This window comes from Balaenoptera borealis (assembly GCF_965194805.1).
Source record: "Balaenoptera borealis genome assembly, chromosome: 8".
NCBI lineage: Eukaryota > Metazoa > Chordata > Mammalia > Artiodactyla > Balaenopteridae > Balaenoptera > Balaenoptera borealis.
Window position 1 is genome coordinate 28,603,209 of NC_138865.1, and position 15,663 is coordinate 28,618,871.

A 15,663-nucleotide genomic window follows, 5' to 3' on the forward strand; every position below is an offset into this window, starting at 1 on the left:
GGGGAGATACATCCTGCAGGCTATTGCACATTTGAGCATGAAAAGGACATATGTTGTATCTTAATCACCATCCCAGTTCCCTAGGGATGAGACTGGCTTACCCACCCTCCCAAGGCCTCCTTGCCAACCCCCAGCATCAACATGCCCAGAGCCTTCATGAGCATCTTCTTCCATTTTCTTAGATGGAGGTGATGCCGAATGACTTCCTGGGTTGACTTGCGTGGATTTGGCCAGCCAAAGAGGTGTCCTTCCTCCTTCACTACTTCCTGTGGGATCCATCCCCCTGAGGTCTTCCACTGTTATTCCATTTCCCAGGTGTAAGAGGGACTGAAGTGGGAGGATGGCAGTGAGAATGAAAAAGTGACACTGCACACAAAGAACACTTTCAGGACTTAATGGTTGTTTGATTCTATGTGGAGTAATAAGAAATGGGAGTGTGAAGGACTGGGGTATTGGCAAGTGACTTCAACAAAACGGGGAATTGTTGGTTCACATCATTGCCTTTCAGGCAAGGTTAGGTCCAGATGAAGCTGTGCCATCAGGATCAGCCTCTCTTCATGTTTCCGCTCTGTCTTCCCAGTGTGAGCTTGATGCTCAGGCAGGAATCTGCTTGGTAGCTCCATGTCCAAGGTCGACCTTCCTAATCACAGTGATAGAGAGAATGCTTTCCTCTATTTGGACTTTGGTCCTTATTACCCTGAAGCACTAAGCATGTATTTATTTGTTTATTCCCTCAACTCAAGCTCCAAGAAAGCAGAGACTTCCTCTTTCTTTTTTGTTGTTATTCCTACTTCCTAATCCCCAGAGCACAGGGATGGTCCTGGAAGACAGTGGGTTCTCAATACATATTTGTTGGATAAGTAAAAAGGTGAATGATTCTCTTTCCCCAAACATCCAGCAAGATCCCCAGATCTGACTTCCACTGTTTTGTCTGTGTTGTGACTGCTCTTATCCAGCTACTGTGACAGGAAAGGTTGGCCCTCATGACCAGTGGTGGAGCCAGGAAGCGATTGCAACTTGATCCTTGACCAGGTGCTTTGACTGCATCACTTTGACAAGAAAGCAAAATGCACAATCCATTTAGGTAATTAGTTTAACATCTATTATGAAAAGCACTAGCTTTCAGGCTCTTACTGGCTTCATAGAACAGATGCTTGGTTACATGTCTCCCTCCTTAATCAGATTTTAAACTTCCTGAAAACACAATCGCGCTTCTTTGTTCCTGCAGTGCTTTGCTGATGGTACTCAGTAAGTACCAAATAAATGGAGAAATTAATATATTTTAAATATGCTACCTTGAAGGTATATAGAATATCTGCAGAATCCCCCTGTGTATTTTATAATCATTTTTTAGGTGGCCTAATAAAAATGAATTTTTATGTGACTATCCCTGAGCTCTCTACTAGCCAACTGATTTGTTCATGGAAAGATCCATTGGCTGATTTTGAGTGTTTTGTTTTCTTCCAGTAGGAAAATGCCTGACTTAACTACTGGCCCAAGGCTTTGATAAAAAGCATGGTGCCTGTTCTAAAAGTTGCTGGGAAGCCCTGAGGGAGAGCTTGAAAAGGCCAGGTGTCAGGGGAACTACCAAAGACCAACAAGCAGCAAAGAGGAGGCCTTCTGGCAGGTATTATTAGGCAAGATGACTGTTATCTAGGGAGCTCTTGATCAAGTCTGATCACAGCAAGGCTCCATATTCAAGAGGAGCCTGAAACAGAGGTGCCTGGGGGCAGTGTGTAATTGGCATTCTCCACAAGCCTGGTTCACAGTGTCTACCTGATACTGGAAGCAGCATCTAATCCAGGTGGGAAAGGCTCACTGCACATCAGGGCAGAGGGCCTGCAGGTGCACAGGTGGCCATTGCACTTCAGTGTAGGTGTCCAGTTGTCTCCTTGACACCCATGAGGCTAAATTCATTTGGGTCACAGCTGCCTCTGGGAGTGAGAACCATGGACTCTGTGTCCAGTAACCTGCAACATCAAGTGGAAGCTCCCATTGTGCTTGCAGACTTGACCCCCTGGTCTAGGGTGAGGCATTTCTGAGTCTGTTTATGGCTGGCCATTATTGTCAACAAAACCTGTTACTATCTTTGAGAAGTTTTATGACTAGCTAGCTCAAAGGCATGACAAAATGCACATGCTATCACTTAAAGACTACCTCTATTTTCAAACAAAGATCGTTCGTATTTTCAGAATTACATAGAAGGGCCCAGTGGAGGTGTATAAATGAAGATGATTCCAGCAGCACTCCTTCAAACAGCATAAAACTATAAAATTCAACAAGATGTACTAACATAATGAGTCACACTTTCAGATAGGCAGTGGAGTGGAGTGGTTATGAAAGGAATGTTTGGATTAGGTTTCTGCTTCCACTGATTAATGCCAGCTGTGTGACCCTGGGTAATTTGCTTATCCTTTCTGTGTCTCAGTTTCCTTGTCTCCAAAAATATAAGTAATAATTATAACCCATCTCATAGACTTGTTATGAAGATTAAATTAATTAATATATATAAATAATGCCTGGAACATAGTAAGTCCTCAGTGAATTTTAGCCATTACTATTGCTCCTGTTGATCTCAAGTGTAAAATCAGAAATGTGACTTTGGTCCATGACTTTGGGTAGAATAATCAGATAAGCAATTTTAGAGAAAGGCATTTATACTGGGTATTTCCATTATTCAAAGTATTATCACTAATACTGCAAGATTAAGACAATATTACAAAAGAAGAATATTTAAAAATAAGTTTATGTCATGGAATTAGAAACTCTAACAGTACATTGATATGTTTCAGCTTTCTGTAATATTATATCTCTCTAAGCAATAAAGCTTTTCAGATTAAGCTATTTGGATTAAATTGTCACTAGCAACTTTGACTTCTTTCGGTTTTATATATTTTTCCATTAGCTGAAAAGGACTCCCCAGATCAAGACAATATGCTCCTGAAACATATACTGCTTGTTATCTGGCTGTTTTTTATGAAGTCTTCTAAGACATATAGTATCTGACCATCAATATGGGTTGTTTGACATTTATGATAGTGAAATGAGTTTTAGTGTCCAAGTCAAACATATTTTGTATGCTTTGCAATGTCATCTCACTTAGAATGGGTATGAAAACTTTGGTGTGGATCCTTGGAAAGAGAGCATTACTGTTTGATTGTGAAAGGTTAGGTTTAGCCCCATCTCTTGAATTTTCTCATGTCCCCTTTTCTTCAGTCATCCCATCACTGACTTATTCAAACCTTCTAAATCTCTGGCATTTACTATTGTTGTCTTCATGATTTTCCTGTCTCTACCTCACCTCCTTCTGATCCATTTGCTATTCTGCTGCCAGAATAATCTTTCTAAAGACCACTTACCTGATGATCTTGCTTTTCTGGGTAAAGATTTTCGAATCTTCCCTCACATCACACACACACACACACACACACACACACACACACACACACACACACACACATTTATTCCTTGAAAGGTCCCTTCCCTTCACTTACTGTTCCTAGTCCCTCCTTTAACTGACCCTAAACTACAACCACCACCTAGCTACACTGGCATTCTTCCATCAGGACTTTCAGTTACCCCTCCCTCTACTTCTGGCACTTTCTCTCCATGTCTTGTCTTCCTGTTGAATATAGTCATCTAGGCTCTTACAGATCCATTTCCAGGAAACATATGCTCACAATAAAAATAAAAACATAAAATGGAAGAGGAAGAATCATCAGAAATAATAAACTACAGAATTAGACCAAAATAAATGTATATATTGAAATAGATTTAGGATATAAAATTTGTTTTATATGTATAAAGAAATAAAAGAGTAGAAGAATGGAAAGAATAAGAGACTATCAAAATGATCAAGTAGAATTGAAAAAGAGTAGTATTGAGAAATGAAAAATGTAATCACTGAAATAAAGAATTTAGTGAATGCTGAAACAGCAGATTAGACACAGGTGAAGAGAGACTCAACAAATTAGAAGACACATTTGAAATAAATAACCAGCATGCAGCACAGAGAGATGAAGAGATGGAAAATATGAAAGCCAGGTTAGGGGACAGGGTAAAGCGATTGATTTTTGTATCTGATCTGAGTTCTAGAAGGAAGAGCATGTGGGAAAAAGAAATACTTAAGAGATAATCTATGGGAATTGCCCAGAATTGAAGAGAGTCACCAATGTTTAGATTCAGGAAACCTCTCAAATCCCTAGTGATACAAAGGAAAATAAATTCCCACCCAAAACAACACTTTATATTGGAACTGTAGAACACCAGAATCAAGAGATGTTAAAAGCAGATAAAAGATAAGTATAACAAATAAACAAACAAAATCAGAGACAAGAACTGTTAAAGTTCTGAGAGGGAATAATTACCAACCAAGAATTGTAGACTCATTGACCTTCTCTTTCTTTCTCTTTGAAGAATGAAGGTAAGATAAAGCCATTCACAGAAATATAAAATCAAAGAGCATTTAAGGCCAATTAACCTTCACTAAAGAAGTGTTAATGGATATACTTAGCAAGAAAGAAAATTATTACAGAGGTCAGTTATGAGTACTTATAATCTAGTAGCTAGAAACAAATGGCAGGTCCTCAGGTAGAATCACATATTTGAACAGTAATAAAGCTGTTTGTACAACAACATCTTTATGAAGTTGATGGAATTCAAAGGAAGAAGACAAGATAAATCTAAGTGAACAATTGAAAATATAGTTGGAAAAGGCTTACCAGACTTAAAGCATTCTAAGGTCCCTGCATTATTTTGTTTAATTTTAGGCTTTGTTAAATTGTTCAGCAGAATGCAGTGTAAAATTTTAAGGATGACCACTTAAAGAAGAGTAATAAGACATATACATTTCAAACCAGTAGGAAAAATGGAATGGGATGGGGGTAGATTTCAGTCTGTTCAACAGAAAGCAAGAAGAGAGGGGAGGAGAAAATAACTGAGAAAAATAGACAAGCATAAAATAGAATAAAGTGAAGTGATAAGGATATAGAGATTTGAATAAATTATTTCCAACTTTGATTTTAAGGATATATATATAACAGAAAATATTATGCAGGCTTTTCAATTACATGTGGAATATTGACATTTTTACTTAACCATAAAACCAGTTTCAATAAATTTAAAAGAATTAGTAACATAAAAATAAAATTTCTTAAAACTGAAAAGCAATAATGTATCTCACTTATAAAAGCTCATATTGTGCTGAGTTAGATGAATGGAAAACAATAATTTAAAAAAAATACCTAGAAACATGGTCACATTTTAAACCACCAAAAATAATGATATAAACTTATTTGCTATAATGGAATGAGAGCTAGTTTAACTTCAGCAGAGCTGTAATACAAGAAGCAAAAAGAAATATAGAAACAAGTATAAGTTGTGAAGGAAAATAACTTTTTTAAGAGAAACTATTATTTAAACCATCGTAAAACATGAGTGGAGAGGATGAAGAGGGAGACTAAAATCTTGCTAATGTTCTTTGAGACATAAGTAGAATTTAACCATGGACATTGTTTAAAAATTGAGATAAAGTATTGCGTTATAAATAGAAGGATGATCAGTAGAAAATAAATTAAATGTGATATTTTGTGTGCTTTTCAAAATCATGAAACTGATTTTCCTCCTCAGAAAAAGTCCTGTTTTCTGTTTCATGTTTTAATATGATTGCATGTTTTTTCATTCATTGTTCTTTCATCTGATAGTGAGAATATTCTTGGTTAAACAGTGAAAGTTTGTTTGTACTTTAGAATAGGTGTATGAGGCTGTTTAAGCATGTGGATTTTTTTACCCAATCTATTTTTTTTATAGACTACTGTTGGCTTGCGGAAGCAGACCTGTGAAAACTGTTAAGGATGATGAGTAGCACCACTGGGTGGATTTGGGTGACACAATATAATTCATGTTCTTAACATCTTACTATTATTATACATAGAAACTTTCACCAATTATTGTTGCTGATAAATAACTGAAACATTTTCCTGTAAGTGATTAAAATATTTGTCGATTTCTCAGATTTTTAAATAGAATGAAATTGGATCTTATCATGAATTTTCTATAAAAATCTGGAGTTCCTTTTAGGTTAACAGATTTGTATCTTTTATAAACTAATTTTAAGTTCTATAATCTTATATAATGCTTATATGTAGTCTTATGTATAATATACATATAGTCAGGTTTACGAAAGAGAAGGCCATTTCCATACCTGGTATAATTCAACAAATTCTGTGAATTTTTAATTTCCACTTGCTGTGGAATTAAAATGTTTCACCTTCTATTTGACATGAGTGCTGTACACCAGCACAGTTTGGAAGTTTTGTACAGAAAGAGAAAAAAACACCCTCTTCAGAAAAATTTTTAAAGAAATGTTTAGCTGTACCTTGTGAAAATAATACCAAATAGCTATTTTATCTTTTTTTTTTTTTTTGAAATATGGACATTTTTTTTATCATCTTTTTTGGAGTATAATTGCTTTACAATGGTGTGTTAGCTTCTGCTTTATAACAAAGTGAATCAGCTATACGTATACATATATCCCCACATCCCCCATATCTCTTCCCTCTTGCGTCTCCCTCCCTCCCACCCTCCCTATCCTACTCCTCTAGGTGGTCACAAAGCACTGAGCTGATCTCCCTGTGCTATGCGGCTGCTTCCCACCAGCTATCGGTTTTACATTTGGTAGTGTATATATGTCCACGCCACTCTCACATTGTCCCAGCTTACCCTTCCCCCTCCCCGTATCCTCAAGTCCATTCTCTAGTAGGTCTGCGTCTTTTTTCCTGTCTTGACCCTAGGTTCTTCATGACCATTCTTTTTTTTTTTTTTTTTTTTTTTAGATTCCATATAAATGTGTTAGCATACGGTATTTGTTTTTCTTTTTCTGACTTACTTCACTCTGTATGACAGACTCTAGGTCCATCCACCTCACTACAAATACCACAATTTCGTTTCTTTTTTAGGCTGAATAATATTCCATTGTATATATGTGCCACATCTTCTTTATCCATTCATCTGTCGATGGACACTTAGGTTGCTTCCATGTCCTGGCTATTGTAAATAGAGCTGCAGTGAACATTGTGATACATGACTCTTTTTGAATTATGGTTTTCTCAGGGTATACGTCCAGTAGTGGGATTGCTGGGTCATATGGTAGATCTGTTTTTCGTTTTTTAAGGAACCTCCATACTGTTCTCCATAGTGGCTGTATCAATTTACATTGCAAGAGTGTTCCCTTTTCTCCACACCCTCTCCAGCATTTATTGTTTGTAGATTTTTTTTATGATGGCCATTCTGACTGGTGTGAGATGATATCTCATTGTAGTTTTGATTTGCATTTCTCTAATGATTAATGATGTTGAGCATTCTTTCATGTGTTTGTTGGCCATCTGTATATCTTCTTTGGAGAAATGTCTGTTTAGGTCTTCTGCTGATTTTTGGATTGGGTTGTTTGTTTTTTTGATATTGAGCTGCATGAGCTGCTTGTAAAATGTGGAGATTAATCCTTTGTCAGTTGCTTCATTTGCAAATACTTTCTCCCATTCTGAGGGTTGTCTTTTCGTCTTGCTTATGGTTTCCTTTGCTGTGCAAAAGCTTTTATGTTTCATTAGGTCCCACTTGTTTATTTTTGTTTTACTTCCATTTCTCTAGGAGGTGGGTCAAAAAGGATCTTGCTGTGATGTATGCCATAGAGTGTTCTGCCTATGTTTTCCTCTAAGAGTTTGATAGTGTCTGGCCTTACATTTAGGTCTTTAATCCATTTTGAGTTTATTTTTGTGTATGGTGTTAGGGAGTGTTCTAATTTCATTCTTTTCTATTTAAACATCTGAGAAATCGACAAATATTTTAATCACTTACAGGAAAATGTTTCAGTTATTTATCAGTACCACTTATTGAAGAGGCTGTCTTTTCTCCATTGTATATTCTTGCCACCTTTATCAAAAATAAGGTGACCGTATGTGCTTGGGTTTATCTCTAGGCTTTCTATCCTGTTCCATTGATCTATATTTCTGTTTTTGTGCCAGTACCATACTGTCTTGATTACTGTAGCTTTGTAGTATAGTCTGAAGTCAGGGAGCCTGATTCCTCCACCTCCGTTTTTCTTTCTCGAGATTGCTTTGGCTATTTGGGGTCTTTTGTGTTTCCATACAAATTGTGAAATTTTTTGTTCTACATCTGTGAAAAATGCCAGTGGTAGTTTGATAGGGATTGCATTGAATCTGTAGACTGCTTTGGGTAGTATAGTCATTTTCACAATGTTGATGCTTCCAATCCAAGAACATAGTATATCTCTCCATCTATTTGTATCATCTTTAATTTCTTTCAACAGTGTCTTATAGTTTTCTGCATATAGGTCTTTTGTCTCCCTAGGTAGGTTTATTGCTAGGTATTTTATTCTTTTTGTTGCAATGGTAAATGGGAATGTTTCCTTAATTTCTCTTTCAGATTTTTCCTCATTAGTGTATAGGAATGCAAGAGATTTCTGTGCATTAATTTTGTATTGTGCTACTTTACCAAATTCACTGAATAGCTCTAGTAGTTTTCTGGGAGCATCTGTAGGATTCTCTATGTATAGTATCATGTTACCTGCAAAGAGGGACAGCTTTACTTATTCTTTTCCAATTCGGATTCGTTTTATTTCTTTTTCTTCTCTGATTGCTGTGGCTGTAACTTCCAAAGCTATGTTGAATACTAGTGGTGAGAGTGGGCACCCTTGTCTTGTTCCTGATCTTAGAGGGAATGGTTTCAGTTTTTCATCATTGAGAAAGATGTTGGCTGTGGGTTTGTCATATATGACCTTTATTATGTTGAGGTAGGTTCCCTCTATGCCTACTTTCTGGAGGGTTTTTATCATAAATGGGTGTTGAATTTTGTTGAAAGCTTTTGCTGCATCTATTGAGATGATTATATGGTTTTTATCCTTCAATTTGTTAGTATGGTGTATCACATTGTTTGATTTGCGTATATTGAAGAATCCTTTCATTCCTGGGATTAATCCCACTTGATCGTGGTTTATGATCCTTTTAATGTGCTGTTGGATTCTGTTTGCTGGTATTTTGTTGAGGATTTTTGTACCTATGTTCATCAGTGATATTGGCCTGTAGTTTTCTTTCTTTGTGACATCTTTGTCTGGTTTTGGTATCAGGATGATGGTGGCCTCGTAGAATGAGTCTGGGAGTGTTCCTCCCTCTGCTATATTTTGGAAGAGTTTTAGAAGGATAGGTGTTAGCTCTTCTCTAAATGTTTGATGGAATTCCCCTGTGAAGCCATCTGGTCCTGGGCTTTTGTTTGTTGGAAGATTTTTAATCACAGTGTCAATTTCAATGCTTGTGTTTGGTTTGTTTATATTTTCTATTTCTTCCTGGTTCATCCTTGGAAGGTTGTGCTTTAATAAGAGTTTGTCCATTTCTTCCAGGTTGTCCATTTTATTGGCATAGAGTTGCTTGCAGTAATCTCTCATGATCCTTTGTATTTCTGCATTGTCAGTTGTTACTTCTCCTTTTTCATTTCTAATTCTGTTGGTTTGAGTCTTCTCCCTTTTTTTCTTGATGAGTCTGGCTAATGGTTTATCAATTTTGTTTATCTTCTCAAAGAGCCAGCTTTTAGTTTTATTGATCTTTGCTATTGTTTCCTTCCTTTCTTTTTCATTTATTTCTGATCTGATCTTTATGATTTCTTTCCTTCTGCTAACTTTGGGGTTTTTTTGTTTTTCTTTCTGTAATTGCTTTAGGTGTAAGGTTAGGTTTTTTATTTGAGGTGTTTCTTGTTTCTTGAGGTAGCATTGTATTGCTATAAACTTCCCTCTAGGACTGCTTTTGCTGCATCCCATAGGTTTTTGGTGATCGTGTTTTCATTGTCATTTGTTTCTAGGTATTTTTTTATTTCTTCCTTGATTTCTTCAGTGATCTCTTGGTTATTAAGTAGTGTATTGTTTAGCTTCCACGTGTTTGTATTTCTTACCGATTTTTTCCTGTAATTGATATCTAGTCTCATAGCGTTGTGGTCAGGAAAGATACTTGATATGATTTCAATTTTCTCTAAATTTACCGAGGCTTGATTTGTGACCCAAGATATGATCTATCCTGGAGAATGTTCCATGAGCACTTGAGAAGAAAGTGTATTCTGTTGTGTTTGGATGGAATGTCCTATAAATATCAATTAAGTCCATCTTGTTTAGTGTATCATTTAAAGCTTGTGTTTCCGTATTTATTTTCATTTTGGATGGTCTGTCCGTTGGTGAAAGAGGGGTGTTAAAGTCCCCTACTATGATTGTGTTACTGTTGATTTCCCCTTTTATGGCTGTTAGCATTTGCCTTATGTATTGAGGTGCTCCTATGTTGGGTGCATAAATATTTACAATTTTTATATCTTCTTCTTGGATTGATTCCTTGATCATTATGTAGTGTCCTTCTTTGTCTCTTGTAATAGTCTTTGTTTTCACCTCCAAATAGTTATTTTATCTTTATATATGTATCTAATGAGATACCTGAGAATGCACTGCTTTATTCAATAGTAATCTAATTTTTTATTTACTTGTTAAATATGTGCATGCACGCATGCGTGTGCATGTGCACACACACACACTTCCTAAAATGATTGGGTTTTCTACTCTTGTAACAGCAGTGGCCTGTATTTTTGAATAAACATGAACAATTAAACATAATGATTGTTTTATGGAAACTTTTTGGTCAGAGACCCAAGTTTTCAGTGAACTGTTGCTATTAATCATTAAATAATTTTTAGGTAAACATTACATTAAACAGCAATGCTATATTGTAATAGTGTACCTCAGTAAATTAAACCTGAAAATATTTACCAGGAATTAATTGTTTTAAAACTTTAGGTGTCATTTGGATCCAAATTCTAAAATATAAAATTTTCCTTTTTCCTCTATATATTTTGTGTATATTCTTGGAACTCTACAAAGAAGTTACTGTCTTGTTTTTTTTCCCCTCTGGCAAAATGAGAAAAGGGGTATTTTATGGAGGGATCATTAACAGGTACTTGTGCTTTGAATGGATTGATTGTACTTGCTGCCTTTAGCTATGAACATCTTTTTGACAACTGTCCCCTGTTGAATATCTTGGAGAAAAGAAGGAAGAGAGGAAAGGAGGAAGACAAGGAAGAAGGAGAGGGTGGGAGGAGGAGGGATGGATGGACAAAAGGAAAGTATTTCCAAATTGCAAGACAGCGTATGAATGGAGTTTTATCCTAGTTAGACAAGCTTTTTGAAACTCCCAGTTGATTATTTAAAGCACCAAATACACATTTCTTTGCAATGATGTGTATTCTCTTTTCTCATTCTACCACAAAGCAGTGAATCTTTAGCTTTGGAGTATGTTGGTTATTTTATTTTAAATTTTTTCCAATGAAAATGCCCAAATTACCAAACATAGTGTAAAAATTTCTTGTGTAACTTAAATCTTGTCCTAAAATTTTAACAATTGTTATAGTATTTATGGATCAAATATTATAGTATAGGTGTTATTTTTTTGTTAAATTTTGTAAGTTTTTAAAGTTACATGGACTTTTAGAAGAAGCACACCTGTAAATATAAAGGAACATCTAACCCTTTCATGTTCATCACAGGTTTTTAAAAAATTTGTGCTGCAGTTTTTAACTCTTCTACAATCATATAATACAGAAAGAAATACATAATTTTGTCTCCAATTTTTAGTGGAGAAAATTGAAGGATAAAAAAAATCTCTAAAGTTTCAAAATAAATTATTCACTCAAAAAATATTTATTAGGGGGCTTCCCTGGTGGCGCAGTGGTTGAGAATCTGCCTGCCAATGCAGGGGACACGGGTTCGAGCCCTGCTCTGGGAGGATCCCACATGCCGCGGAGCAACAAAGCCTGTGAGCCACAACTACTGAGCCTGCGCGTCTGGAGCCTGTGCTCCACAACAAGAGAGGCTGCGATAGTGAGAGGCCTGTGCACCGCGATGAAGAGTGGCCCCCGCTTGCCGCAACTAGAGAAAGCCCTCGCACGGAAACGAAGACCCAACACAGCCAAAAATAAATTAAAAAAAAAAAAATTTATTAGGTCCTTGCTCCATGAAGCAACTTATATAGCAGCAACATTTGTAGAAGAAAATTATGTGATTTTGGCAATTACAGTAATTTGGTAATTCACGTGAACAATGTATGAACAGAAAAATATAAAATTGCACACTTTTTTATTGAGTAAATTTGGCTTGTAACATTGCATATGTTTAAGGTATACAGTATGTTACTTTGATACATTTATATATTGTTAATGTGATTGCTGAAGTAATACCACATTATATAATTATAATACACATGATCACGTTATATAATTATAGTATAGTATTACTGTCTATTTATTATACTGTTCATTAGATCTTCATGGCTCATTTACCAGTTCGTACAAGTTTGTACCCTTAAAGACCATCCCTCTTGTCCCTGTCCCTGGTAACCACCGTTTTATTCTGTTTTTCACAGGTTTAACTTTTAGATTTCACATGTAAGTGACATCATACAGTACTTGTCTTTCTCTATCTGACTTACTCTCTTAGCATAATGTTGTAGCAAATGGGAGGATCTCTTCCTTTCTCATGGCTGAATAACATTTCACGGTGTATGTATACCACATATTTTTTTACCCATTCATCCACTGATGGTCTTTTGGGTTGTTTCCGTATCTTGGCTATTGTGAGTAATGCTGTGATAAACATGGGAGTGCGTATATTTTGTCAAAATCCTATTTTCATTTTCTTTGGTTGTATACCCAGAAGTGGAATACCTGGAGTATATGATAGATCTACTTTTAATTTTTTGAGGAGCTTCCATCTTGCTTTCTATAGTTGTTAGACTAATTTACATTCCCACATCCTCACCAGCATCTGTTGGTCCTTGTCTTCTTGATGATAGCCATTCTCACAGGTGTGAGGTAATGTTTCACTGTGATTTTGATTTGCAGTCCACTTAGGATTAGTGATGTTGAGCATCTTTTCATGTGTCTCTTGGCCATTTTGATGTCCTTTTCGGAGAAATGACTATTTACTTCTTCTTCCCATCTTTTAACCAGATTGTTTGTTTTCTGTTATTGAGTTGACTGAGTTCCTTATATATTTTGGATATTAATCACTTATTCGATAAATGGTTTGCAAAATTTTTCTCCCATTCTGTAGGGTGTCTTTTCATTTTGTTAATTAATTAATTCTTTTGATGTGCAGAAGCTCTTGAGTTTGATGTAGTCCCATGCTTTGATTATTTTCTTTTATTGTTTGTTCTTTTGGCATCATGCCCACCAAATGATTGCCAAGACCAATATCAATAAACTTCTCCCCTAACATTTTCTTTTAGGATTCTTATGGCATCAGGTCTTATGTTTAAGTCTTTGACCCATTTTGAGTTAATTATTGTGAGTGGTGTGAGATAGGGGTCTACTTTCAGTGTTCTGCATATGTTTCTCCAATTTTTCCAGCACCATTTGTTGAAGAGGCTATCCTTTCTCCACCGGGTATTCTTGGCTTCCTTGTTGAATACTAGTTGACCGTATATGCCAGAGTTTAATTCTGGGCTCTCTATTCTGTTCCGTTGGTCAATTTGTCTTTTTTCCCCCCAAGTACAATACTGCTTTTCTACTATGGTTTTGTGGTATAGCTTGAAATCCAGAAGTGTGGTATCTCTGGCTTTGCTCTTTTCTCTCAAGATTGCTTTGGCTGTTTGAGGTCTTTTGTGGTTCCACACACATTTTAGGATTGTTTCTTCTATTTCTGTGAAGAATGCCTTTGGTATTTTGGTGAGGACTATGTTCAATTTGTTGATGGCTTTTAGAACTATTGATATTTTAACAATATTAACTCTTTGGATCCATGATCCATTTGTTTGTGTCTTCAATTTCTTTGATTTTGTTTGTGTCTTTCCATTTGTTGGTGTCCTTGATTTCTTTCAGCAGTTTTGCAGTTCTAATTGTACAGATCTTCCACTTCCTTGGTTAAATTTATTCCTAAGTATTTTATTGTTTTTGATGCTATTGTGAAAGGGATGGTTTTCTTTATTTCTTTCTCAGATGCTTTATCATTAGTGTAGAGGAATGAAATTGAGTTCTGTACGTTGACTTTTGTATCCTGCCAATTTACTGAAATTGTTGATTAATTTCAATAGTTTTTTGGCTGATTCTTTGGGATTTTCTATATATTCCATCATATCATCAGCAAATACTGACAGTTTTACTCTTTCATTTCTGATTTGGATCTATTTTCTTTCTTTGTCTTGCATAATTGCTCTAGCTAGGACTTCCAGTACTATATTGAAGAAGAATAGTGAGACTGGGCATCCTTGCCTTGTTCCTGGTCTCAGAGGAAACACTTTCCATTTCTCTCCATCAGGTATAATGTTACCCTTGTGTTTGTTATACATGGCCTTTATGTTGAAGTATGTTCCTTCTATACCCAGTCTGTTAAGGGTTTTTATTATGAAAGGCTGTTGTTTTATGTCAAATGCTTTTTCTTTCTCTATTGAAAAGATCATGTGATTTTTATTTTTTCTTTTATTGATGTGATGTGTTGGATTTATTGATTTGCATATGTTGACCCATCCTTTCATCCTAGGAGTAAATTCCGCTTGGTCATCGTATATACTTCTATTAATGTGTTCTTGAATTTGGTTTGCTAATATTTTGTTGAGAATTTTTGCACCTATGTTCATCAGGGATATTGGTCTATAGTTTGCTTTTCTTGTGGTATCCTTATCTGGCTTTGGTATCAAGGTAATGCTGGCCTCATAGAACAAGTTTGGAAGTGTTTTCTCCCCCTCAATATTTTGAAAGAGTTTGAGGAGGATTGGTAGTACTTCTTTCAATGTTTGGTAGAATTATCCAGGGGAGTTTTCTGGTCCTGGAGTTTTCTGTGTTGGGAATTTTTAAATGACTGATACAGTGTCTTTACTCATTATTGGTCTGTTCCTACTTTCTATTTCTTCCTGATTCAGTCATGGTAGGTTGTGTGTTTCTAGAAATGTATCCATTTCTTTTAGGTTGTATAATCCATTGGCATATAATTGTTCATAGTAGTCTCTTATGATTCTATGTATTTCTGTAGTATCAGTTGTAATGTCTTCTCTTTTCATTTCTAATTTTATTTATTTGACTCTTCTTTTTTTTCCTGAGTCTAACTAAAGGTTTGTCAATGTTGTTTATCTTTTTGAAGAAACATTTTGTAGTTTCCTTGATCCTTTCTATTGTTTTTCTGGTTTCTATTTCATTTATTTGCATCCTGATACTTACTATTTCCTTAGTTCTGCTAACTTTGGGCTTAATTTTTTCTTCTTTTTCTAGTTCCTTGAGGTATAAAGTTAGGTTGTTTACTTGAGATTTTTCTAACATCTTAATGTATTTATTGCTATAAACTTTCCACCCAGATCTGCTTTTGCTGCATGCCATGATATTTGATATGTTGTGTTTTCATTTTCATTTGTTTTGAGATATTTTTTATTTCCTTTTTGATTTCTTCTTTGACACAATGGTTGTTTAGACGTGTGTTTACTTTCCACATGTTTGTAGATCTTCTCATCTTCCTCTTGTTGTGGACTTCTAGTTTCATACCAATTGTGGTCACAGAAGATAGCTGATATGATTTCAGTCTTCTTAAGTTTGCTAAGATTTGTTTTGTGACCTATATCATATGATCCAGCCTGAATGTTC

At 35.6% G+C, this 15,663-nt stretch overlaps 1 protein-coding gene across 5 annotated transcripts in view; it reads left to right on the forward strand.

Annotated features, from left to right (window-relative positions):
- Positions 1 to 15,663, forward strand: part of LOC309632918 (uncharacterized protein) — a gene marked incomplete at its 5' end in the record, with an annotated part of 247,570 nt that overhangs the window by 217,336 nt on the left and 14,571 nt on the right. The window contains one exon of one of the 5 annotated variants that reach the window (XR_014247136.1): positions 183 to 495. The exons of the other annotated variants lie outside the window; for them this stretch is intronic. Of the gene's footprint in view, positions 1 to 182; positions 496 to 15,663 lie in introns of those variants that run through there. 5 annotated transcript variants of the gene reach the window in all.